The sequence below is a fragment of the Mirounga angustirostris genome, unplaced genomic scaffold, assembly GCF_029215605.1.
Source record: "Mirounga angustirostris isolate CCGP_5_RB_7025 unplaced genomic scaffold, mMirAng1.0.hap1 SCAF_11, whole genome shotgun sequence".
Taxonomy (NCBI): domain Eukaryota; kingdom Metazoa; phylum Chordata; class Mammalia; order Carnivora; family Phocidae; genus Mirounga; species Mirounga angustirostris.
This window is the reverse complement of record NW_026991719.1, coordinates 57,344,253-57,364,592: the sequence shown is the minus strand read 5'-3', so window position 1 is coordinate 57,364,592 and position 20,340 is coordinate 57,344,253. Positions and strand designations below refer to the sequence as shown.

General features: G+C 40.4%; 1 protein-coding gene across 2 annotated transcripts in view; it reads left to right on the top strand.

The window, feature by feature from the left end:
• Positions 1 to 20,340, top strand: part of SLC7A3 (solute carrier family 7 member 3) — a 155,150-nt gene that overhangs the window by 120,352 nt on the left and 14,458 nt on the right. For both annotated transcript variants that reach the window (XM_064574211.1, XM_064574210.1), the window contains one exon: positions 871 to 935. The gene's annotated coding sequence lies outside the window, so the exon portion shown is untranslated. The remainder of the gene's footprint in view (positions 1 to 870; positions 936 to 20,340) is intronic.

Sequence of the window (20,340 nt, the reverse complement as noted above, 5' to 3'; positions counted from 1 at the left end):
TGAGGCAGACTTCATCGTCTTATTTTTTTTTTTTTAAGATTTTATTTATTTATTTGACAGAGAGAGACACAGCGAGAGAGGGAACACAAGCAGGGGGACTGGGAGAGGGAGAAGCAGGTTTCCCGCTAAGCAGGAGCCCGATGTGGGGCTCGATCCCAGGACCCTGGGATCCTGACCTGAGCTGAAGGCAGACGCTTAACGACTGAGCCACCCAGGCACCCCCGTCGTCTTATTTTAAGGAATTGCCACAGCCACCCCAACCTTCAGCAGCCACCACCCTGATCAGTCAGCAGCCATTAATATCAAGGCAAGACCTTCCTCCAGCAAAAAGATTATGGTTCACTGAAAGCTCAGATGATGTTTAGCATTTTTTAGCAATAAAATATTTTTTAATTAGGCCCCACACCCAATATGGGGCTCAAGCTCTCGACCCTGTGATCAAGAGTTGCGTGCTTTATCCACTGAGCTAGCCATGCACCCCAGCAATAAAATATTTTATTTTTATTTTTTGTAAATATTTTTAAAAGCTTTTATTTACTTATTTGAGAGAGAGAGTGAGAGAGAGAGAGATCATGAGCAGAGGGGAGGGGTAGAGGGAGAAGCAGACTCCCCACTGAACAGGGAGCCCAATGTGGGACTCGATCCCAGGACCCTGAGATCATCATCTGAGCAGAAGGCAGACACTTAACTGACTGAGCCACCCAGGCACCCTGATTTTTTGTAAATATTTTTAATTAAAGTATATATGTTGTTTTTTTAAGACATAATTCTCTTTCACACTCAATAGATGATAGTATAGTATAACTTTTATATGAACTGGGAAAATAAACTCATTTGACTCACTTTATGGTGACATTTGCTTTATTGCAGTGGTCTGGAACCCAACCCACGGTATCTCCAAGATATGCCTGCACTAAGTTTTGAAATTGGTAAGGGTGAGTCTTCTAACTTTGTTCTTTTTCAAGATTGTTTTGACTGTTCTGGGTCCCTTGAATTTCCATATAAATTTTATTTTACTTTTTTAAGATTTTATTTATTTACTTGGCAGAGAGAGAGTGAGCACAAGTGGGGGGAGCAGCAGGCAGAGGGAGAAGCAGGCTCCCTGCTGAGCGGGGAGCCCGATGTGGGGCTCGATCCCAGGATCCCGGGATCATGACCTGAGCTGAAGGCAGATGCTTAATGACTGAGCCACCCAGGCACCCCTCCATATGAATTTTAGAATCAGCTTGTCAATTTCCGGAAAGAAGACAGCTGGAATTTTGACGGGTATTGCCTTATATCCACAGATCAATTTGAAGTGTATTGCCAACCTAACAATGCCATGTCTTCTGATTCATAAACAGGATAGCTTTCCATTTTTTAAGATCTTTAATTTCTTTCAATGATATTTTATAGTTTTCAGAGTATAAGTTTTGTACTTCTTTTGATAAACCTATTCCTAAATATTTTTTGATGCTATTATAAATTGAATTTTTAAACTTCATTTTCGGTTTATTCTGTATAGAAATACAATTGATTTTTGTATATTGATTGTACCCTGAAACCTGGCTTATTAGTTATTAGAACTCACTTATTAGTTCTGTTGGGTTTTAGCGAGTTTCTTGGGATTCTATATGCAAAATCATGTCATCTGTAAATAGAGATCATTTCCTTCTTCCTTTCCAATATGGATGCATCTTATTTGTTTCTCTTGCCTAATCATTCTAACTCGAACTTTCAGTGTTGAATAGAAATGGTGAGAGTAGACATCCTTGTCTTGTTTCTAATTATAGGGGGAAAGCATTCAGTTTTTCACCATTAAGTATGATGTTAATTGTGGATAGTTCTTGAGGACTGCCTCTCCTCCTATGCTAAATCTCTGAGCTTCTCCTCTGGAGATCTGGACAGGGACAGTAGCCTCTTGGAGTGACACCCCAGTTTTATGACCAGGGCACTGGAAAGGGCTAGTAGCCTCTCGTCTTCTTGGCTTGCCAGTGTGAAACCTCTGCCCTACAAACTAGCTGGGCAAGGGCCTTCAGGGCTCCAGTATCTTGTCCTGGGTAGAGCCTCCACTCTATGATTGGGGGCTGGGCAGAGGAAGGGAGCCCTCCATCTCTCGGCCTCAATCGCCAGGAATTTAGCCTCTGCCACTGGAGCTAGGAATGGTTGAGAAATGCTGGAGGCCTGCCCCTCCTGGGGAAATACCATAATCCTTGACTGGGACCTGAGAGGAGAGGACGTCCTGTTTTTATGGCCACATCTGTCCAGAGTGCAGCTTCAGTCATGCTGAACTAGGGTTAGGGAGGAGGTTGGAGGTCTTGTTCAAATGTCAGACTCTTACTCTTCTTACTGAGATTTAGATTTTCTTGAATCAACGTGTTTTTCATTTGCTCTATGCCCTTAGGACAATTTCCAGAGAGTTTAAATGGTTGTGTGTGTGTTTAAAAAATAATTTTTACCAGTTATCGGTGTTCATTTGGGAGTGGATGTGCAGAATTTCTCACATTGCCATTTGGAAGTGGAATCTCCTTCATTTTAAAAATAACTACAGGGCTCCTGGGTGGCTCAGATGGTTGGGCATCTGCCTTTGGCTCAGGTCATGATCCCAGGGTCCTGGGATTGTGTCCCGCATCAGGCTCCCTGCTCCTTGGGAGCCTGCTTCTCCCTCTGCCTCTCTCTCTCTCTGTCTCTCATGAATAAATAAATAAAATCTTTAAAAAATAAAAATAACTACAGCTGGGGCGCCTGGGTGGCTCAGTCGTTGGGTGTCTGCCTTCAGCTCGGGTCATGGTCCCAGGGTCCTGGGATCGAGCCCCGCATGGGACTCCCTGCTCTGCGGGAAGCCTGCTTCTCTCTCTCCCACTCCCCCTGCTTGTGTTCCCTCTCTCGCTGTCTCTCTCTCTGTCAAAAAATAAATAAAATCTTTAAAAATAAATTAAAAAAATAAAATAAAAATAACTACAGCTAAAAAAATATTAATTAAAAAAATAAAAATAAAAATAACTACAGCTGACCCTTGAACAACATGGGTTTGAACTGCATGGGTCCACTTATATGTGGATTTTGGGGGATAAATACAGTACAGTACTGTAAATGTATTTTCTCTTTCTTATGATTTTCTCTTTTATTTTTTTTTTAATTTAAGTAATCTCTACACCCGACGTGGGACTTGAACTCACGACCCCAAGATCAAGAGTCACATGCTCCTCTGACTGAGCCAGCCAGGAGCCCCCTTATGATTTTCTCAACATTTTCTTTTCTCTAGCTTACTTTATTGTAAAAATACAGTATATAATACATATAGCATGTGTTAATTGACTGTTTATATTATCCATAAGGCTTTCAGTCAACAGTAGACTATTAGTAGTTAAGTTTTTGGGGAGTCAAAAGTTATATGCAGATTTTTTTTAAGTAACCTTTACACACAACATGGGGCTCGAACTCATGACCCAGAGATCAAGAGTCACATGCTCTCCTGACTGAGCCAGCCAGGTGCCCCTATATGAAGATTTTTGACTGTGCAGGGGTTGGTACCCCTTCTTCCCACATTGTTCAGGGTCAACTATACATTGTACTCCATTGAAAGGACCATACTTTATTTAATTCGTTCCATACTGATTAATATTTAGGTTATTTAAAATACTTTATCATTGAGGTGACTGGCTAGCTCAGTCAGAAAAGCATGCTACTCTTGATCTTGGGGTCGTGAGTTCGAGCCCCATGTTAGGTGTAGAGATTACTTAAATAAATAAACTTTAATATAATTTGCCATTAAAAATGACACTGTAATTAATAACCCCTTGTGTATGCTAGTATATCTGTAATACAGAAATTAAATTTTTGGATCAAATAGTATTAATATAAATAGCTTTAATAAATGTTGCCACATTGCCCTCTGTGAGGGCTTCTGCCAGGAATATCCAGGGAGTATTTACTTTATACTCTGGCCATAATAGGGTGTTATCAAATTTTTGATCTCTGCTAGCCTTATCATGTGACAAATTGTTTTATTTATTTTTATTTTTTTAGAGAGAGAGAGAGAGTGAACATGAGTGGTGGGGAGGGGTAGAGGGAGAGGGAAAGGAGAGAGAGGATCTCAAGCAGACTCCCCACTGCACACAGAGCCCGACATGGGGCTCAATGTGGGGCTCGACACAGGGCTCAATCCCACAACCATGAGATCATGACTGAAATCAAGAGTCAGATACTTAACTGATTAAGCCATCCAGGCGCCCCTAAAGATTTTATTTAATTTTTTTAAGTAATCTCCACACCCAATGTGGGGCTCAAACTTACAACTCCGAGATCAAGAGTTGTATGCTGTACTAACTGAGCCAGCCAGGTGCCCCGACAAATGATTTTGAATATAGTTTTAACATTTTTTCTGCTATGAGTGAAGTTAAGAATCTTTTCATATACTTCTGAGCCATACATTTCCTTTTCCGTGCTCTATTTATATCTTTTGTTTTATTTTATTTTATCTTTTAAATATTTTATTTATTTATTTGATAGAGAGAGTGAGAGAGCACAAGCAGGGGGAACAGTAGAGGGAGAGGGAGAAGCAGGCTCCCCGCCAAGCAGGGAGCCCAATGCGGGGCCCGATCCCAGGACCTTGGGATCACGACCCAAGCCGAAGGCAGACGCTTAATGACTGAGCCACCCAGGTGCCCCCTTTTGTTTATTTTAAAGTTGGGATGATGGTCTTTTTCTTATTGATTTGTAGGAATTTTTTATATATTAGGAAAATTAGCCATTTGCTATATAAATTGCAAATTGTTTCCCTTAGTATGTCCTGTGTTTTGTTTTTGTCCTGTGTTTTTTTATTTGGGGTTTTGTCATTTAGAATTTCTTTTATTTTTATATAGTCAAATTTATCAATCTTTTCTATATGATTTCTAGGTTCAAGTCATACTAAGAAGGGCATCTCCCTTCCCTGCTCTGAGATAAGAAAAAAAATTTTCCCATGATTCCTCCTAGTACTGTTATGGTTAGGTATGGTTTCATTTTTATATTAAAATTGTTTTCATCCATTTGTAATGTATTTTGGTGTAGGGTGTATGTATGTATCCAACTTATTTATAGCTACCTATTTGTCCTCAAGTATGGGGATGAAGTTCCTTGCCCATTGTAGGTCATCTGTAAATGTTGTTTGAACAATATGGATACTTTACTTTTCCTATCATATTTAGTACCTGCTTTACTGTGGTGGACATACCCTAAAGTGACCCACAATTTGTCACGCCCTGTATAATCCCTTCCTCTTGAGTGGGTAGAACCTGGGACTTGCTTCTAATCCATAGAATATGGCAAAGGTGATGGTCTATCACTCTCATGATTAAGTTATGTTAGACTCCATCCAAACGAGAGCAACAGAAACTCTCCTGTTAGCCTTGAAGAAGCAAACTGCTATGCAATAAACTGCCTATGGAGAGGGCATTGTGAAGGGAACTGCTGGTGGCTTCTAGGAGCTGAGGGTCTCAGTCCTAACAGCTACAAGAAACTGAATTCTGCCAACAACTATGTGAGCCTGGAAGAGCATCCCAAATTCCAGATAGAGACCCCAGCTATGGCCTATGCAGATGGTCCCCGATTTATGATGGTTTGACCTATGATTTTTTTGACGTTATGATGATGCAAAAGCGATAGACATTATGTAGAAACCATATTTTGAATTTTGATCTTTTCCTGGCCTACTGATAGGCGGTGCAATATTCTCTCATGATGCTGGGCAGGGGCAGCAAGCCACAGATCCCAGTCAGCTGTGCAATCACAAGAGTAAACAACCAATATACTTACAACTATTCTGTACCCATACAACCATTCTGTTTTTCACTTTTAGTACGCTGTTCAATAAGTTACATGAGGCAGTCGACACCTTGTTGTAATATAGGCTTTGTGTTAGATGATTTTGCCTAACTATAAGCTAATGTAAATGTTCTGAGCTTGTTTAAGGTAGGCTGGGCTAAGCTATGATGTTTAGTAGGTTAGGTATATTAAATTCATTCTCGACTTACAATAAGCTTATTGTGACATAACCCCATCATAAGTCAAGTAAGATCTGTATCTTGATTTCAGCTTAGTGGGATTCTAAGCAGAGGACCTAGCTATCTGTGCTGAGACTCCTGACCCACAGAAACTATGAGATAATAGGGGCACCCGGATGGCTCAGTTGGCTAAGCAACTGATTCTTAATTTCTGCTCAGGTCCTGATCTCAGGATAGAGAGATCGAGCCCCAAGTCAGACTCTGCTGGGTGTGGAGCCTGCTTGGGATTCTCTCTCTCCTTCTCCCTCTGCCCTTCTCCTCCGAGCTCATGTGCATGCAAGCACGCTCTCTCTCTCTCTCAATCTCTCTCTATAAAATAAATAAATGAATAAAGAAGAAACTATGAGATAATAAATGGGATTGTCTTAAGCTGATAAATTGGTGGTAATTTGTTACACAGCAATAGAAAACTAATACACTGAAATTGTTGACCCATTTAGAGCTTGTTATCAATGAATACTTACAGTTGGGGCACTGGGATGGCTCAGTCAGTTAAGCGTCCAACTCTTGATTTTGCCTCAGGTCATGATCTCAGGGTTGTGAGATCCAGCCCCTAGTCGGGCTCCACACTGGGTGTGGAGGATGGCTAAGAGTCTCTCTCTCAAAAAAAAAAAAAAAATCCTTTCCCTCTGCCCCTCCTGCCTCTTAAAAAATGAATACTTACGGATTTTCTTCATATCATTTTCTTTTTCTTTTTTTTTTTTTTTAAAGATTTTATTTATTTATTCAAGAGAGAGAGTGAGAGAGAGAAAGAGCACAAGAGGGGGGAGTGGGAGAGGGAGAAGCAGACTCCCTGCCGAGCAGGGAGCCCGATGCAGTACTCGATCCCGGGACTCCAGGATCATGACCTGAGCCGAAGGCAGTCACTTAACCAACTGAGCCACCCAGGCGCCCCATATCATTTTCTTAAAAGATTTTATTTATTTATTTGAGAGAGAGAATGAGAGAGAATGAGTGCATGAGAGGGGGTAGGGTCAGAGGGAGAAGCAGACTCCCTGCTGAGCAGGGAGCCCAATGCGGGACTTGAACCTGGGACTCCAGGATCATGACCAGAGCCGAAGGCAGTCTCTTAACCAACTGAGCCAGTCAGACGCCCTCTTCATATCATTTTAAATCAGTTCACTCCATCTAACTCTTTCGAGGTTAAGTTTTTAAACTGAATATATGATTTTTAAAATATTTTTTACCATTAAATCCCACCTTCTTGGTTTGGAATCAGTGTTGTAGCATGTAGATTATTTGGTAGGTTTCATCTCCTCTTCTGTGAGTTCTTCCTGGATGGCTTTTCCCTGCCCTTTTCCCCTGATACACTGTGGATTGTTCTTTCTTTTGAGATCTAGTAGCCCTTATTATAGTACCTTGGAAATATCTGCTCACATGCTCATCTTCCCCACTAGACTGTGAAGTCTTTGAAGACAGGGACCTTGACTTTTCACATCTTAGTGCAGTGCCTGACATGTAATAGAAACTTAATAATTCTTTTTGTTGAATGAATAAAACGAAAGAAGAGGCAATCAACAACAAGAAATGTTTCAGAGGACTTAAGTGTAAGATGTCTAAGTAACATATGATTTGAGGTCTCCATGAAAAATTCAAGCCCCTTCTAAGGTAAGTTCTGCTCTTATTTTCTTTTTTTAAAAAGATTTATTTTTATTCATTTATTTATTTTATTACAGAATAATTGACATACAAAGTTTCAGGTGTACAATAGTGATTCATTATTTTTTTTTAAATTTTATTTATTTATTTATTTGAGAGAGAGTAGAGTGAGAGAGAGAGCATGAGCAGGGGTGAGGGAGAGGGAGAGGGGGAGGGAGAAGCAGACTCTCTCCTGAGCAGGGAGCCCAATGTGGGGCTCTGATCCCAGGACCCTGAGATCATGACCTGAGCTGAAGGCAGACACTCAACTGACTGCGCCACCCAGGTGCCCTGATTCACTATTTATATATATTATGAAATGGTCACCACAATAAGTCTAGTTATCATCTCTCCCATCCAAAGTTGTTACAATATTATTGACTATATTCCCTATGCAGTACATTACATTCCCATGTCTTATTTATTGTATACCTGAAAGACTGTACCTCTTAATCCTCTTTACCTATGTTATCTGTCCCCCCCATTCCCCTCCCCTCTGGCAACCATTAGTTTGTTCTTCTATATTTTCTCACTTGGGGGTAGAGTTATGATCATAGGCCTTCCTATGTCCATTGCAGCTTATGGTGGCCCCTTCCATGATCTAGCTGTACTTGACAGGCACGTATAGTTCAAGACTATGATTCTGTACCCAGCTACAACGTGTGTAGGTTTTCCCCCCACACCACCAAGCAATTCTCAGACACCAGCTGGGTGTCCTACAATTCCACACAATTCTGACACTACCTGGAGATAGCCTTAGATCCCACAGACTCAGTCCTACAAGACTGCCCTCCCTACAGTTTGAGACATGAATTCCAAGTCTAAGTTATTACCTGTGCATCTGACCTACCAGCTCTAGATCGGAGGTTCCAATCACCCACCCCCTTTGGGTTCAACTAATTTGCTAGAGTGTGGCTCACACAACTCAAAGAAACATTTTGCATTCTAGATTACCAGTTTATCATAAAAGGATATAATTTAGGAACAGCCAGATGGGAAAGACACATAAGGCAAAGTACAGGGAAAGGGCTTGGAGTTTCCAAGGGCACCGAGGATATCACACTCCCCAAATCTCCACGTGTTCAAAAGCCCTGAAGCTCTCCGAACCCTGTCCTTTTGGGATTTTTATGGAGGCTTCATGACATAGAATGATTGATAAATCACTGGCATTGGTGATTTATTCATCTTCCACCCCTTTCCTCTCCTCAGAGGTCAGGGGATGGAAATAAAGGTTCCAACCCTGTAATCATGTGGTTGGTTTTCATGGCAACCAGCTCCCTTCCTGAGGTGCGGTCCAAAGTCACTCATTAACATAACAAAAGACACCTTGCTCTTTCTAATCACTTAGGAAATTCCAAGGGTTTTAAGAGCTCAATGTCAGAGGGGTTAAGACCAAACACATACTTCTTATTATAAATTACAGTATCTCGGGGCACCTGGGGGGCTCAGTCCTTAAGCATCTGCCTGCAGTGCTGGTCATGATCCCAGGGTCCTGGGATCGAGCCCCGCGTCGGGGCTCTGCGGAAAGCCTGCTTCTGCCTCTTCCACTTCCCCCCCGACGCTTGTGTTCCCACTCTTGCTGTGTCTCTCTCTGTCAAATAAATAAATAAAATCTTTTAAAAAACTTACAGTATCTCGAAGACTGTGGCAGGAACTAATTGATCTCAAGTGGGATAGGCTAAATATACTACACTGGGGATGGAATTATTGCCATATTCTTTTCCTCAAATTTATACCCAGGTTTATTTCCTACTTCGTGGTAGTGAATCCCCAAGAGTTGGGAACAGAATCAAGAAATGTCATGCTCTGAGCATAGCGTATTACTTAATGAGACAAGGGCATTCTCCTCAAGGAAACCTGAACATCTTCTCTAATCTAAGGAAGAGCCCAGACTAATTCTCAGATCTAATGGAGGGGGAGAGGGCTAATCCTCACATCAGGACTGTAACTGATATAAAGAAAACGAAGACACTTAACTATATTATAAGCAGTTTGAAGTTACCAGAAAGTTGTGTTCTTTGAGAATAATAATGAAATAATGGAATCAAAAGTGAGATTCTGTAAGTGTATCACTAGGCTTGACCTTGAGAGCAGACATAAATTTCTTCAGAGTGCAGTAGAGGAATTAATCCAACTATAATTTTTTAAAAGTAGGCTCCATGCCCATCGTGGGGCATAAACTCATGACCTTGATACCAAGAGTCACATGCTTTACAGACTGAGCCAGCCAGGCGCCCCTCACCTGTTTTTATTTAATGAAAAATATATCTAAGAGAGGGTACCTGGCTTGCTCAGTTGGTAGAGCATGGAACTCTTGGTCTCAGGGTCCTGAGTCTGAGCCCCACGTTGAGTGTAGAGATTACTTAAAAAAAAAAGAAAAACATATCTAAGGATATCCAATTTCCTATTCATTGAAATGTTGTTTATAATAGTTAATATGTGAAAACAACATAAATTTACCATAATAGTTATTTTAGAAAACTTGAAAAGGATATTACAGTAGATTTTGAAGAATGTTCAATGGCAAGTGTGATAGTTTACTAGAACTGCCACAATAAAATAACACAGGCTGGGAGACTTAAAGAATAGAAATTTAGTTTTTCATAGTTCTGGAGCCTAGAAGTCCAAAATCAAGATGTTGGCAAGTTTGGTTTCTTGTGAGGCCTCTCTCCTTGGCTTGCAGATGGCTGCCTTCTCACTTTATCCTCACAGTATCTTTTTTCAGTGTTTGCCCATTCCTGATGTCTCTCTGTGTGTTTCCAGTCAGATTGGATTTTGGCCCATACTAATGTCCTCATTTTAACTTTACTTCTTTAAAGACTCTATCTCTAAATACAGTCACATTCTGAGGTACTGGGAATTAGGGCTTCAACATACAAATTTTGGAGAAACACAATTCAGCCCATACAAGAGGAAAATATTTACAGTATGAGTAAAAAAAGCGAGATATAATATTTGATGTGACCCTAATTGAATAAACATATACAGGAAAATATTGGAAAGAAATACTCAAAAATATTAGGAATGGTTTTCTTAGGGCTTGGGAATTTTGAATAATTAAAAGTTTTTTCTTTTTCATGCATTTCTATATTTTCCATTTTCTATAATGAACAGGTATTCTATAATGAGAAAAATGCAATAAGAATTACATTTAGAATTCACTCCTTGGGACGCCTGGGTGGTTCAGTCAGTTAAGCGTCTGCCTTTGGCTCAGGTCATGATCCCAGGGTCCTAGGATCCAGCCCCATATCGGGCTCCTTGCTCAACGGGGAGCCTGCTTCTCCCTGTCCCTCTGCCACTCCCCCTGCTTGTGCTGACGCGCGCTCTCTCTCTCTCTGATAAATAAATAAATAAAACTTTTAAAAAATAGGGGCGCCTGGGTGGCTCAATCATTGGGCGCCTGCCTTCGGCTCAGGTCATGATCCCAGGGTCCTGGGATCGAGCCCCGCATTGGGCTCCTTCTCCCACTCCCCCTGCTTGTGTTCCCTCTCTCACTGTGTCTCTCTCTGTCAAATAAATAAATAAAAAATCTTAAAAAAAAAACACCTTAAAAAAAAATAAAATTCACTCCTTTTCCCCCTGATTCTATGACTAAACCAACTTACCTTTAAGAAGAGAAGACAAGGAGAGATAAATGTGGCAGCATAGTCAGTATCAACTGTTAAATTAGAAGTGTCCATTCCTTCTACTTATGTTACAAGTCAAGCGCTAGTGAGGTTGATTATGTTGAATGGATCTCCTTTGAGTAAAATTATTTAAAATGACTTGTTTTTATGTGTGAAGTGGGTCAAAAGATACACATTTCCGGGGCACCTGGGTGGCTCAGTCGTTAAGCGTCTGCCTTCGGCTCAGATCACGATCCCAGAGTCCTGGGATCGAGCCCCGCATCGGGCTCCCTGCTCGGCGGGAAGCCTGCTTCTCCCTCTCCCACTCCCCCTGCTTGTGTTCCCTCTCTCGCTGTGTCTCTCTCTGTCAAATAAATAAAAATAAAATCTTTAAAAAAAAAATACAAATTTCCAGTTATAAAATGAGTAAGTCAGAGGATATAATGTATATCATGGCACATTAAAAATATCTATTGAGGGACACCTGGGTGGCTCAGTCAGTGAAGTATCTGCCTTCCATTCAGGTCATGATCCCAGGGTCCAGGGATAGAGTTCCACATCTGGCTCCTTGCTTGGTGGGGTGCCTGCTTCTCACTCTGCCTGCCGCTCCCCTCCTGCTTGTGCACGCGCTCTCTCTCTCTCTCTCTCTCTGACAAATAAATAAATAAAATCTAAAAAAAATCTATTGAAAATAGCTAAGATAGTGGATCTTAAAAGTTTTCATCACAAGAGAAAGAATTTTGTACCTATGTTTGGTGATGGATGTTAGCTGGACTAGCTGTGGTGATCATTTGGCATTATATACGAATATCAAATTATTACATTGTACACCTGAAACTAATATAATGTTATGTCAACTATACCGCCGTTAAAAAAATATATATTTGTTTTTTAACCTGAAAACTTGGAGATTAGATTCTAGACTGCAATAACATCACCATCCACTACCCCACAATGAAGCCCCTGTAGAACTTTTCATCTGGCCTCTCCTTTGACATCTAACTGTAAATTCTCATCCTGAGAATATGTTTAAATAAAAACACCCATATTATATACTTTAGACTGCTATTTTTTCTTTGTATGGGACCAGACTCTAAGAGATGTCAAAACAGGAAACTTGTATTGCTATGGTCTGCCAGGTTCACCCTACTTTGAAATTATGTCTTACTATATGAGCACAAGCCAGCAAGTGACTATTTCCAGATACCTTTATAACCACCTCCACTTCTTTTTTTATAAAAGATTTTATTTATTTATTTGTCAGAGAGAGAGAGCCCAAACAGGGGAGCGGCAGGCAAAGGGAGCAGCAGAGGAGGAGGGAGAAGCAGGCTCCCCGCTGAGCAAGGAGCCTGATGATGATGATGATGATGATGATGATGATGATGATGCAGGACTGGATCCCAGGACCCTGGGATCAAGACCTGAGCAGAAGGCAGACGCTTAACTGACTGAGCCACCCAGGTGCCCCTTTGAGAAGTTTTTATGTCAAAGGTGATTAAAAAGGAAATATCTGTTTTTCCTCATAAAGGCTAGGAATTTAGCAAGATACTAGGTGCTGGGGTTAGGAACGAAATGATCTCTACATTTGAGAAGGCCTGCCTAGTGGGGGAAACAAAAAATATGAACACGATTATCCTTTTATGTAAGAAGTGCTGTGTTAGATATATAAACAGAAGAGCAAGAGATTTGTTCTTTGTACTACCTGAGGAGTAGAAGGAATGGCTTCATGGAAGTGATAGTTAGATGGGACTTTGCAGTGGATGCTAAGGTTTTAAGGAGTCAGAATATAACGCCCCCATTTTCCCCTTCATAGTTTCTAGCCAATTGAGAAATAAGCTCCTGGAGACAAATGGAGATCAAAATGTTAACATTCTTACTGATAAAACTATTGAGTGAACATGGCTTTGGATCTTGGCCAAGTAGGCCTATTAAACACTTCTCTGTCTTGAATGAGAGAGACTTTACCTAGTCAGGCAACCGAGGCCACCTTCACAGAGAGCAAATCAGAATGCACCCTCTCTGCTGGCAGGATGACCTCCAAAGTGGGAGGGCAGGAAGAGCTGAACCATACATACCCTGTACCTTCTCTTAAAGTCATTAGTCCTATTAATCAGTTTTCTTCCCAGAGAGGAGTAGTGAGGAGGCAGAAGGAGAAAAGAGGCTCAATTTCCTTACCCTTCCCAATTATATGAGCCAATATATTCTTTTTTGCTTACAGTGCTTTGAATTGGATTTCTGTCTTATTTTTAAATTTCAATTCCAGTATATTTAACATACAGGGTTAAATTAATTTCAGGTGTACAACATAGGAAGGATTTTTGTCTGTTGTAATAGAAAAAAGGCCTGCATAATACAGTCTTGAAACATAAGTAGGCATTTTTAAGCTAAGAAAGGAGGGGCATTTCAAATAAGAGACAGCATGGGCAAAAGTCTAGAGGTCTGAGATGTTCACTCGTGGCTAACATAATGCCAAACAAAAGAAAGGATTGAAAATGAAAGAAAGCATCTTATGTGGAACAATGTTGTAAACATCTATTTGTAATAAAATAATTTAAAAAATAGAAATAGAAGGATGTTTTCTTCCTTCCTATTGTTTTTTTTTTTTTTTGAAGGATGTTTTCTTAATGTGGTAGAGAGAATCTCAAACTAACAGTCACCATACTTACTCCCTTTTAAATTGCAAATAAGGATGCCTGTTATTGCCATTATTATTTAATATTGTCTTGGGTGTTCTGGCTAGTGCCCTAAGATTTGAAACAGAAATAAGAGGAATCAACATTTGAAAAGAAGAGACAAAAATATTACTTGCAGATGATGTGGTTGTATGCTTAAATATTCCCCAGGTAAGAAAAATATACAAAAATCAGTAGCAATCTTGTACACCATAAATAACCAGTTAGAAAAAACAATGCATGATAGTAATAAATACAACTGTATACAATATTTTTAAATAAATTCAATGAGAGATATGTATGGCCTAAGAAAAACTGCAAAGCTTAACTGAGAAATATAATATGGCTTTAATAAAGAGACATCTTTTGTTTCTGGATAGAAAAACTAAATATAAGAATATTAGTTCTATAGGAGCATCTGGCTGGCTCAGGAAGTAAAGCATGCAACTCTTGATCTCAAGGTCATGAGTTCAAACCCCATGTTGGGCATAGAGTTTACTTTAAAAAAAAAAAAAGAATATTAGTTCTCTTAAAATAAATGTACAAATTTATTGTGATTCCACTCAGAACCTCAACAAAATTTTTCTTGAAACTCAATACAGTCAGTTCTGCTATAAGCAACATATGCATTTCTAAAAATCACCATGCTATGCAAAATTGTGCAATAAAAGCCACATGGCCTATGAGTAAAATGGGATTAGAGGCACAACACTAAAAATCCATGTCAGTGACACAAAAATGATAGGAAGTTAATTAAAAAAATGGTACCACAGTTTTACACATGTTAAATTATAAGAAACATATGAATATTATAATAAATATAGCATTTTACCTTGAAAAAGACCTAAAGTGTGCTCGCGGAAGTGAGCACTGAGTGGTTTTAGCTTATGAATTACTATGAAATGGTGGAAAAAGAGTTATCTGAAATTTGACAGAAAGTTGTAACACCAGATGTGGAAGGGTGTGACGCATAGTGCACGTGGTGAACTGACATAGATGTCTGCAAATATATGCATGTGTTCATTATGTGTATTCCTGCATGGCTTGGTTAATCTGGGTGCAGTTTGCTGCATTCATTTACTGTTGCCAATAGACGAAATTGCACGTAAGCCAAGGCGAAATTCGCATTTTGCTCAAATCTTCGCCTGATATGTCAATTGCTTTGGAACAAATTCTCATTTTCAAAATAAGCATTAGGGCAGAAATGACTTAAAATGACTGCTTCACTTTGAGAAATAAACGGCTTGAAGTACTTTGTGAAAGGAGAAAGTCTTTCCTTAACAAATGTTAAAATATGGTAAAGCGCCCATTATTTAAAATGTTGCGCTGGGAAAGGAAACTTAGAAACTACATAAATGTGCATAAATAGGGGAGTGGTTAAATAAATTATGGGCCCTCCAAACTCTGGAACACTAGAGAGCCATTTAAAAAAGTGAGTAGGGGGGTCTATGAGTACTGTTTTGGAAAGCAGTCCAAAGTACATTTTTAAGAAAAAAGTAAAGAGCAGAATATGTATATTATAATCATGTTTGTATTTTTCAAGGATATATGTGTTTATATTATGCATATATTTTCTTGTATAAGCACAGAATCTGGAAGAAAACGAAACTGTTAACAGTGGGGCTATCACACTGGGTGGCAGTGGGAATTTTACTTTCTCTCTTTCTCATGAACATGTTTTGCTTTTTGCGATATTTATTTTTTAATTCATTTTTTAAAAAAGTAATCTCTAAATCCAATGTGGGGCTCCCCAGAACAAGAGTCCCGTGTTCTACCGACTGAGCCAGCCAGATGCCCCTGCTTTTGCAATTTTTATTTTTTTAATTTTTAAAAACATTTGATTTATTTATTTGTTAGAGAGCACAAGCAGGAGGAGTGGCAGGCAGAGGGAGGAGCAGGCTCCCTGTTGAGCAAGGAGCCCAATGCAGGACTTGATCCCAGGAGCCTGGGATCATGACCTGAGCCGAAGGCAGACGCTTACCCGACTGAGCCACCCAGGCATCCCTATTAATTTTTTTTTAAGAAATCTCTACACCCAGGGGCGCCTGGGTGGCTCAGTCGTTAAGTGTCTGCCTTCAGCTCAGGTCATGATCCCAGGGTCCTGGGATCGAGCCCCGCATCGGGCTCCCTGCTCGGCGGGAAGCCTGCTTCTCCCTCTCCCACTCCCCCTGCTTGTGTTCCCTCTCTCACTGTCTCTCTCTGTCAAATAAATAGAATCTTTAAAAAAAAAAAAAAAAGAGGGGCGCCTGGGTGGCTCAGTCCTTAAGCGTCTGCCTTTGGCTCAGGTCCTGAGATCGAGCCCCGCATCAGGCTCCCCGCTCCGTGGGAAGCCTGCTTCTCCTTCTCCCACTCCCCCTGCTTGTGTTCCCTCTCTCACTATGTCTCTCTCTGTCAAATAAATAAATAAAATCTTAAAAAAAAAAAAAAAAAAAAAAAGAAATCTCTACACCCAATGTGGGGCTTGAACCTACAACCCTGAGATCAAGAGTCATGTGCTCTAGCAACTGAGCCAGCCAAGTGCCCCAGGAAAATGCATTTTATAATGTCTTATTTCTCTAGTCTAGTTTCCTTTTTTTTTTTTTTTTTTAAGATTTTATTTTTAGGGGCACCTGGGTGGCTCAGTCGTTAGGCGTCTGCCTTCAGCTCAAGTCATGATCCTGGGGTCCTGGGATCAAGCCCCGAGTCGGGCTCCCCACTTGGCAGCCTGCTTCTCCCTCTCCCTCTGTCTGCTGCTCCCCCTACTTGTGCTTTCTCTCTCTCTAATAAATAAATAAAATCTTAAAAAAAAAAGATTTTTAAGTAATCTCTATACCCAACATGGGCCTCAAATTTACAACCCTGAGATTAGGAGTCATTTTCTCTAGTGACTGAGCCATCCAGGCACCCCTAGTCTCCTTTTTAAAAGTTTATTATTTTTTTAAGTAATCTCTGTACCCAACATGAGGCTCGAACTCTCCACCCCAAGAGGAATGAATTGTGATATATTCCCACAAAGGAATACTATACAGCTAAGAATTAATGATAGACAATGATGCACAAATCTTGAGTTGCATGCTCTTCTGACTGAGCCAGCCAGGTACCCCTCTTTAGTCTCATTTAATCTAAAAAGCCTCCTTGCTTTTTTCTTTTGTCTTCAAGACATTTGCAGAGTTCTGGCTAGTTGTCTTTTGTCTTGCAGAATATCTCACAATCTGAATTTGTCTGATTATATCCTCATGACTAGATTCAGATTAAAAAGTTTTGGCAAAAATATGTCATGGATGATATATACGTCTCATTACATCACACTTAGAGGTGCATAATGTCAGTTTGTTCCACTATTTGTGATGCTAAATTTGATCATTTGGTTAAGGTGGTTCCCCCCAGATCCTTCCACGGTAAAGTACTGTTGTAGGAAGAATTTTGGCCCCCACAACCTTCTCTCCCAATGAATGTGTTACATTACATGGCAAAAAGGACTTTGCAGTTATAATTAAAGTTACTAATTATTAAAATAGGGAGATTGGGGGCACCTGGGTGGCTTAGTCGTTAAGCGTCTGCCTTCAGCTCAGGTCATGATCCCAGGGTCCTGGGATCGAGCCCCACGTCTGGCTCCCTTCTCGGTGGGGAGCCTGCTTCTCCCTCTCCCTCTCCCACTCCCCCTGCTTGTGTTCCCTCTCTCACTGTGTCTCTCTCTGTCAACGAAGTAAATAAAATCTTTAAAAAAAATAGGGAGATTGTCTTGGATTATCTCAGTGGGTCCATTGTAATCACATGAGCCCTTAAAAGTAGATTTATTTATTCAAAGCAGAAGGATTTGATGCATTGTGGCTTAGAGACGGAGAAGACCACATGTTAAGGGAATGTGGACTTCAGTCTTACAACTGCATGGAACTAAATTCTGCCAACATCTTGAATGAGCTTGCAAGTGGATTCTTCCCCAGAGTATCTAAAAGAGAATGCAGAAACTTTGATTTTATCCCTGTGAGACCTTGAGCAAAGAAATGCAGTGCAGTGCTAGACTTCCGACCGATATAGTATGGAATAATAAATTTGTGCTGTTTTAAGCCACTAAATTTGTAGTAATTTGTTACAGCAGAAATAAAAAACGAATACAGTACCTTTCTCTGTGTAATTAATATGTAATCTGTGGGGTGGTACTTTGAGATCATGTGAATACCGTTTCCCAACTTTTAAGGATCATCTATTAATGATCCTGGTCTGAATCAGTTTTTAACTTTGGTCAGTGAAAAATGGTGATTTTATAATGCTAGCATTTCTTGTAGATTTATTAGCTGGCATTCTTCTACAAAGAAAAGCTCCCCACCCCTGCCTTTTTAAAGTATCTCTATGAACCTATGAAATCCTTTAAAGGGCGCCTGGGTGGCTCAGTTGTTAAGCATCTGCCTTCGGCTCAGGTCATGATCCCAGGGTCCTGGGATCGAGCCCCACATCGGGCTCCCTGCACATTGGGAAGCCTGCTTCTCCCTCTCCCACTCCCCCTGCTTGTGTTCCCTCTCTCGCTGTGTCTCTCTCTGTGAAATAAATAAATAAAATCTTAAAAAAAAAAGAAATCCTTTAAAATTCAGTGTATTAGTCAGTACTATTAATATTCTTACAAAATCAAGATTGAGGGACGCCTGGGTGGCTCAGTCAGTTAAGCGTCTGCCTTCGGCCCAGGTCATGATCCCAGGGTCCCAGGATCAAGTCCCTCATCCGGCTCCTTGCTCAGCAGGATGTGGCTTCTCCCTCTGCCCCTCCCCCTGCTTGTGCACTTTCTCTCTCTCTGACAAATAAATAAATAAAATCTTTTAAAAAAAAATCAAGATTGACAACTTTGATCATAAAAATTCAAAAATTGAATATATTCACCTCCTCTGGCTCAGCAAGTCCACTGCTAGGTCTATACCAACAGGATTGTGCACATGTGTTCAGCAAATAATATGTACTAAATTCACAGGAGCATTATTTGTAGTAGCTAAAAACTGTAAGCTAACAAAAAGTCAATCAACAAGGTAGAAGGAATGAATTGTGATATATTCCCACAAAGAAATACTATACAGCTAAGAATTAATGATAGACAGTGATGCACAACAATATGGATGACTCTCAGAAAGTTTTTTTTAAAGATTTTATTTATTTATTTGAGAGAGAGAGAATGAGAAAGAGAGAGAGCATGAGAGGGGGGAGGGTCAGAGGGAGAAGCAGACCCTCCGCTGACCAGGGAGCCTGATGTGGGACTCAATCCTGGGACTCCAGGATCATGACCTGAGCCAAAGGCAGTCGCTTAACCAACTGAGCCACCCAGGTGCCCTGAATCTTAGAAAGTTAATGTTGAGTGAACTTCCTCAGTCTGGTAAAGGGTGTCTACAAAAACCACAGAGCTACCATCATACTTAATAGTGAAAAACTGAATACTTTCCCCCTATGATCAAGAACAAGACAAGGATGTTTACTCTCACCATTTCTATTCAACATTGTACTGTACTAGAAGTTTGAGCTAGAGCAATTAGGCAAGGAAAAGAAGTAAAAGGCATCCATATTGAAAGAGAAGAAGTAAAATTATCTCTGTTTGCAAATGACATGATCTTTTATATGGAAAATCCTAAGGAAGGGCATCTGGCTGGCTCAGTCACTGGAGCATGTGACTCTTGATCTCTGGGTTGTGAGTTCGAGCCCCACATTTGAGGTAGAGATTACTTAAAGTTGTGGGTAGAGATTACTTAAAATAAATAAAATGGTTAAGGTGGCAAAGGTATGTGTACTTTACCCGAAAAAAAAACTAAAAAAAAGAAAGTCCTAAGGAATCCATTAAAACACTATTAGAAACTAATAAGTAAGTTCAACAAGGTTGCAGGATACAAAATCAATATAGAAATATCAATTACATTTCTTTCTTTTTTTAAAGTAATCTCTAGGGACACCTGAGTGGCTCAGTTGGTTGAGCGTCTGCCTTTGGCTCAGGTCATGATCCCAGGATCTTGGGATCGAGCCCCACATCGGGCTCCTTGCTCATCGAGGAGCCTGTTTGTCCCTCTCCCTCTGCCTACCGCTCCGCATGCTTGTGCTCTCTCTCTCTCTGTTAAATAGATAAATAAAATCTTTTTAAAAAAACAAAGTAATATCTATGCCCAATCTCTATGCTGTAAGTAATCTCTATGCTTGAACTCACTACCCTGAGATCAAGAGTCTACTGACTGAGCCAGCCAGGCATCCCTCAATTATATTTCTATAAGGGCAGTGAACAAACTGAAAATGAAATTCAGAAAAGAATTACACTTGCAATAACATCAAAAAGAATAATATGCTTAGGAATAAATTTATCAAAAGTAGTACAGGGGCGCCTGGGTGGCTCAGTTGGTTAAGCGACTGCCTTCGGCTCAGGTCATGATCCTGGAGTCCCGGGATCAAGTCCCGCATCGG